The following is a 6377-nucleotide window of genomic DNA, read 5'->3' on the forward strand; positions in this document are numbered from 1 at the left end:
CAAGCCGACTACAGCATTCTTTTATTTTTTGTGTATTTATTTATTTTTTAACTTTTAGTTTAGGTTCAGGGGTGCATGTGAAAGCTTGTTACACAGGTAAACTTATGTCACAGGGACTTGTTTTACAGATTATTTCATCATCTAGGGATTAAGTCCAGTACCCAATAGTTATATTTCCTGTTTGTTGGCCTCATGTATCTCTTCTTTTGAGAAGTGTCTGTTCATGTCCTTTGCCTACCTTTTAATGGGATTGTCTGTTTTTCTCTTGTAAATTTGTTTAAGTTCCTTATAGGTGCTGGATATTAGACTTTTGTCTGATGCATAGTTTGAAAATATTTTCTCCCATTCTGTAGGTTGTCTGTCTACTCTGTTGATAGTTTCTTTTGCTATGCAGAAGTTCTTGTTTAATTAGATCCCATTTGTGAATTTTTGCTTTAGTTGTGATTGCTTTCGGCATCATTGTCATGAAGTCTTTTCCAGTTCCTATGTCTAGGATGGTATTGCCTAGGTTGTCTTCTAGGGTTTTTGTAGTTTTGGGTTCTTTCATTTAAGTCTTCAATCCATCTTGAGTTGAATTTCATATGTGATGTAAGGAAGGGGTCCAGCTTCAATTTTCTGCATATGGCTAGCCAGATCTTTCACCTTCATGGTTAGCTGTATTCCTAAGTATTTTCTTCTTCTTGTGGCACTTGTGAATGGTATTGCTTTTCTCATTTGGCTCTTGGTTTGCCTGTTGTTAGTGTGTAGGAATGCTAGTGATTTTTGTACATTGACTTGTATCCTGGAACTTTGCTCAAGTTGTTTGCCAGCTGAAGGAGTTTTTGGGCTGAGACTATGGGATTTTCTAGATATAGAATCATGTCATCTGCAAACAGAAATAGTTTTGACTTCCTCGTTCTATTTTGATGTCCTTTATTTCTTTCTCTTGCCTGATTGCTCTGGCTAGGACTTCCAATACTATGTTGAGTAGAAGTGGTGAAGAGGGCATCCTTGTCTTGTGCTGGTTTTCAAGGGGAATGCTTCTGGCTTTTGCCCATTTAGTATGTTAGCTGTGGGTTTGTTATAAACAGCTCTTACTATTTTAGGTATGTTCCTTTAACATCTAGTTTATTGAGAGTTTTTAACATGAAGGGGTGTTGAATTTCAATGAAAGCCTTTTATGCATCTGTTGAGATAATCATGTGGTTTTTGTCTTTAGTTCTGTTTATGTGATGAATCACACTTGTTTGATTTGGTATGTTGAACCAACCTTGCATCCTGGGGACAAAGCCTGCTAGATCGTGGTAGATAAGTTTTTTAATGTGCTGCTGGATTTGGTTTGTCAATATTTCATTGAGAATTTTTGCATCAATATTCATCAGAGGTATTGGCTTGAAGTTTTCCTTTCTCTTTTTTTTTTCTTTTGTATCTCTGCCAGGGTTTGGTTTCAGGATGATGCTGGCCTCATAGAATGAGTTAGGGAGGAGTCCCTCCTTTTCAATTATTTGGAATAGTTTCAGTAGGAATAGTACCAGTTCTTCTTTGCACCTCTGGCAGAATTCAGAAAGCAGCCTTATACTGAAAAAAGTTGCCATCTAGGACTTTCATAGCTAGACAGGAGAAATCAATGCCTGGCTTCAAAGCTTCAAATGACAGGCTATCTCTCTTGTTAGGGGTGAATGCAACTGGTGACTGTAAGTTGAAGCCAATGCTCATTTACCATTCTGAAAAATCCTAGGAATCTTAAGAATTATGTTAGATCTGATATGCCTGTGCTCTAGAAATGGAAGAAAACAGAACACATCTGTCTACAGCATGGTTTGTTGAATATCTTAAATCCACTTTTGGACTACTGCTCAGAAAAAAGAAAAATTCGTTTCAAAATATTCCTGCTCATTGACAACGCACCTGGTCACCCAAGAGTTCTCATGGAGATGTACGAGGATATTAATTTTTTTAAATGCCTACTAACATAGCCAATTCTGTAGCCAATGGATGAAGGAGTAATTTCAACTTTCAAGTCTTACAGTTTAAGAAATAAATTTTATAAAGCTATAGCTGCCATAGAAAGTGATTCTTTTGATGGAACTGGACAAATTAAATCAAACTCCTCATGGGAAGAATTTACCATTCTATTTGCCATTAAGAACATTCATGATTCATTGCAGAAGGCCAAAATGTCAACATTAACAGGAGTATGGAAGCAGTTGATTCCAACCCTCATGGATAACATTGAAGGATTCAAGAATTCTGAGGTGGAAGTAACTGCAGATGTGGTAGAAATAGCCAGAAAGCTAGAATTAAAAGTGGATCCCGAAGATGTGAGTGACTTACTGCATACTTATGATAAAACTTGAATGGATGAGGAGTTGCTTCTTATGGATGAACAGAGAAAGCAGTTTCTTGAGATACAATTTATTCCTGGTAAAGAGGCTGTGAACATTGTTGAAATGACAAGAAAGTATTGAGAATATTATAGAAACTTAATTGATAAAACAGAAGTAGGGTTTAGAAGGACTGCAGTTTTGAAAGAAGTTCTACTGTGGATAAAATACTAGCAAACAGCACTGCATGCTACAGAGAAATCTTTTGTGAAAGGAAGAGTCAACTGATGTGACAAACTTAACTGTTGTCTTATTTTAAGAAATTGCCAGCGCCACTACTACCTTCATCGAACATCACACTGATTAGTCAGCAGCTGTCCACATCCATGTAAAACCTTCCACCAGCAAAAAGATTCTGATTCACTGAAGGCTCAGATGATTGCTAAGCTTTTTTTTTTTTTTTTTTTTTTTNTTTTTTGTATTTTAGTAGAGACGAGGTTTCGCCATGTTAGCCAGGATGGTCTCGGTATCCTCACCTCGTGATCCTCCCGCCTGGGCCTCCCAAAGTGCTGGGATTACAGGCGTGAGCCACCGCGCCTGGCCAACATTTTTTTTTTTTTTAAGCATTAAAGTATTTGTTAATTAAGGTATCTATCTTTTTTAGACATAATTCTATTGCACACTTAATAGACTGCAGTATAGTGTAAACATAACTTTTGTATGTTCTGGAAAGTCAAAAAAAATATGTAATTCACCTTATTCTGATATTCGCTTTACTGTGGTAGTCTGCAACTGAACTTGCAATATCTCTGAGGTATGCCCGTAGTTTGAACAAAGGTTTATGAGGATCAGCTTCAACTTGAGACCCCAACTTACTATTAGATGTTGTGAACACAATATAAAAATTTCTGTTCATGGCCGGGCACGGTGGCTCATGCCTGTAATCCTAGAACTTTGGGAGGCTGACGTGGGCAGATCACAAGGTCAAGAGATGGAGACCATCCTGGCCAACATGGTGAAAACCCGTCTCTACTAAAAATACAAAAATTAGCTGGGCGTGGTGGCCTGCGCCTTAGTCCCAGCTATTTGGGAGACTGAGGCAGGAGAATCACTTGAGCCCGAGAGGCGGAGGTTGCGGAGCCGATGTTGTGCCACTGCGCTCCAGCCTGGCAACAGAGCGAGACTCCGTCTCAAAAAAAAAAAAAAAAAAAATATCTGTTTATGTTTTTTCTTTTTTCATATTCAGTAACAGCTTATTTCAGGGAAAAGGACAAGGGAAGGAAAAAAAGAACAAAGGTATTAACTGAATTTCAGTTTAGGCTCAACTTTTTTAAAAATGGATTTAGGAATACAAGTGGGATTTTATTACATGGATATTTCGCTTAGTGGTAAAATCCGGTCTTTTAGTGTAACCATCACCTGAATAGTGTACATTGTCCTCTGTAAGTAATTTCTCATCCCTCCCACCTCCCTATTCTCCAGTGTCTATTATTCTACAGTCTAGGTCCACATATACACATTATTTAGCTCTCGCTTATAATTCAGAACATGTGGTATTTTACTGTTTTTGAGTTATTTCACTTAAGATAATAGCCTCCAGTTTCATCCATGTTGCTGCAAAAGGCATCATTTCATTCTGTTTTATGACTAAGCAGTATTCCATGGTGTATACATGGCACATTTTCTTCAACCAGTCGTCTCCATTGATGAACACTTAGGGTAGTCCCGTATCTTTGCTATTTTGAACAGTGCTGCGATAAACATACAAATGCAGATACCTTTTGGATGTAGTGATTTCCTTTGTGTAGATACCCAGTAGCAGTAGTGCTGGATTGAATGATAGTTCTATTTTTACTTGGAGAAATATCCATATTGTTTTTCGTAGAGGTTGTACTAATTTACATTTTCACCAATAGTATGTAAGTGTTCCCTTTTCTCTGTATCCTCACTAATGTCTATTATTTTTTGGATTTTTAGTAATAGCCGTCTGGACTAGTGTGAGATGGTATCTCATTGTGGTTTTAATTTGCATTTCTCTGATGATTAGTGATGTGCATCTTTTCATATGCTTATTGGACATTTGTATGCCTTCCTTTGGAAAATGTCGGTTCATATCATTTGCCCAGTTTTTAATGGGGTTATTTTATTTGCTTTTTCTTTTTTTTTTTTTCTTTTCTTTTCTTTTTTTTTTTGAGATGGAGGTTCACTCTTGTTGCCCAAGCTGGAATGCAACGGCGAGATCTGGGCTCACCGCAACCTCTGCCTCCCGGGTTCAAGCGATTCTCCTGCCCCAGCCTCCTGAGTAGCTAGGATTACAGTTGCATGCCACTATGCCCGGCTAATTTTGTATATTTGCAGTAGAAATGGGGTTTCACCATGTTAGCCAGGCTGGTCTCAAACTCCCGACCTCAGATGATCCGCCCGCGTCAGCCTTCCAAAGTGCTGGGATTACAGGCGTGAGCCACCGTGCCTGGCTATTTGCTTTTTTGTTGTTGTTGAGTTGTTTGAGTTCCCTGTAGTTTCTGGATATTAGTCCTTTGTTGGCTGCATCGTTTACAAATATTTTCTCCCATCCCGTAGGTTGTGCGTTTGCTCGTTTCATACTTTTTTTTTTTTTCTGCTGTGCAGCAGCTTTTTAGTATAATAAATTCCCTTTTGTCTATTTTTGTTTTGTTACATTGACCTAAGTCAATGTCCAAAAGAAGTTTTCTAGGTTTTCTTCTAGAATTTTTATAGTTTCAGGTAGTATATTTAAGTCTTTATTCCATCTTAAGTTAATTTTTGTGTATAGTGAGAGATACGGATCTAGTTTCATTCTTCCGCATATGGCTGCCAGTTTTCTCAGAACTATTTATTGAATAGGGTATCCTTACCTCATTTTAAGTTTGTGTTGATTTTGTTGAAGACCAGTTTTGTGTAGGTATGTGGCTTTATTCATGGGTTCTCTATTCTGTTGTATAGATCTATGTGTCTATTTTTATATCAATAACATGCTTTTTTTGGTTACTGTAGCCTTGTAGTATAATTTGAAGTCAAGTACTATGATGTCTCCAACTTTGTTCTTTTTGCTTAAGAGTGCTTTGGCTATTTGGGCTCTTTTTTGATACGAACTTTAGGATTGTTTTTTCTAACTCTGTGAATAATGACAATGGTATTTTGATAGGAATTACAATGAAGCTATAAATTCAATGTTTTATAGTTCTTGTGTAGATCTTCCACCCCCTTAGTTAAATGGATTTTTATATTGTAAATGGAATTGAGTTATTGATTTATTTCTTAGTTTGATCATTATTGTTGTATAGAAAAGCTACTTATTTTTCTGTGTTGATATTTTATCCTGAAACTTTTCTGGATTCATTTATCAAACCTAGGATTCTTTTGGAAGAGTCTTTAGGGTTTTCTAGGTTCAAGTTTATATTGTCAGCAAAGAAATAATTCAACTTCTTTTCCAGTTTGGATGTCTTTTATTTCTTTCTCTTGTCTGATTCCTCTGGCTAGAACTTCCAGTACTATGTTGAATAGAAGTGGTGAAAGTGGGCATCTTTGTTTTGTGCCAGTGCTTAGGAGGAATGCTTTACGCTTTTCCCCATTCAGTATGATGTTGGCTGTGTGTGTGATGTAGATGGCTCTTATTATTATTGTTATTATTAATTTATTTTACTTTAAGTTCCAGGATACAAGTGCAGAACGTGCAGGTTTATTACATAGGTATATGTATGCCATGGTGGTTTGCTGTACCTATCAGCCCGTCATCTAGGTTTTAAGCCCTGCATGCATAGCTATTTGTCCTAGTGCTCTCCCTCCCCTTCCCCCGCAACCCTCTACTGGCACCAATGTGTGCTATTCCCCTCCCTGTGTCCATGTGTTCTCATTGTTCAGCTCCCACTTATGAGTGAGAACGTGTGGTGTTTGGTTTTCTGTTCCTGTGTTAGTTTGCTGAGGCTGATGGTTTCCAGGTTCATCCATGTCCCTGCAAAGGACATGATCTCATTCCTTTATATGGTTGCATAGTATTCCATGGTGTATATGTACCACAATTTTTTTTTTTTTTTTTTTTTTTTTTTTTTTTTTTTT

Source organism: Rhinopithecus bieti, unplaced genomic scaffold (assembly GCF_001698545.2).
Source record: "Rhinopithecus bieti isolate Rb0 unplaced genomic scaffold, ASM169854v2 scaffold_20206, whole genome shotgun sequence".
Taxonomy (NCBI): domain Eukaryota; kingdom Metazoa; phylum Chordata; class Mammalia; order Primates; family Cercopithecidae; genus Rhinopithecus; species Rhinopithecus bieti.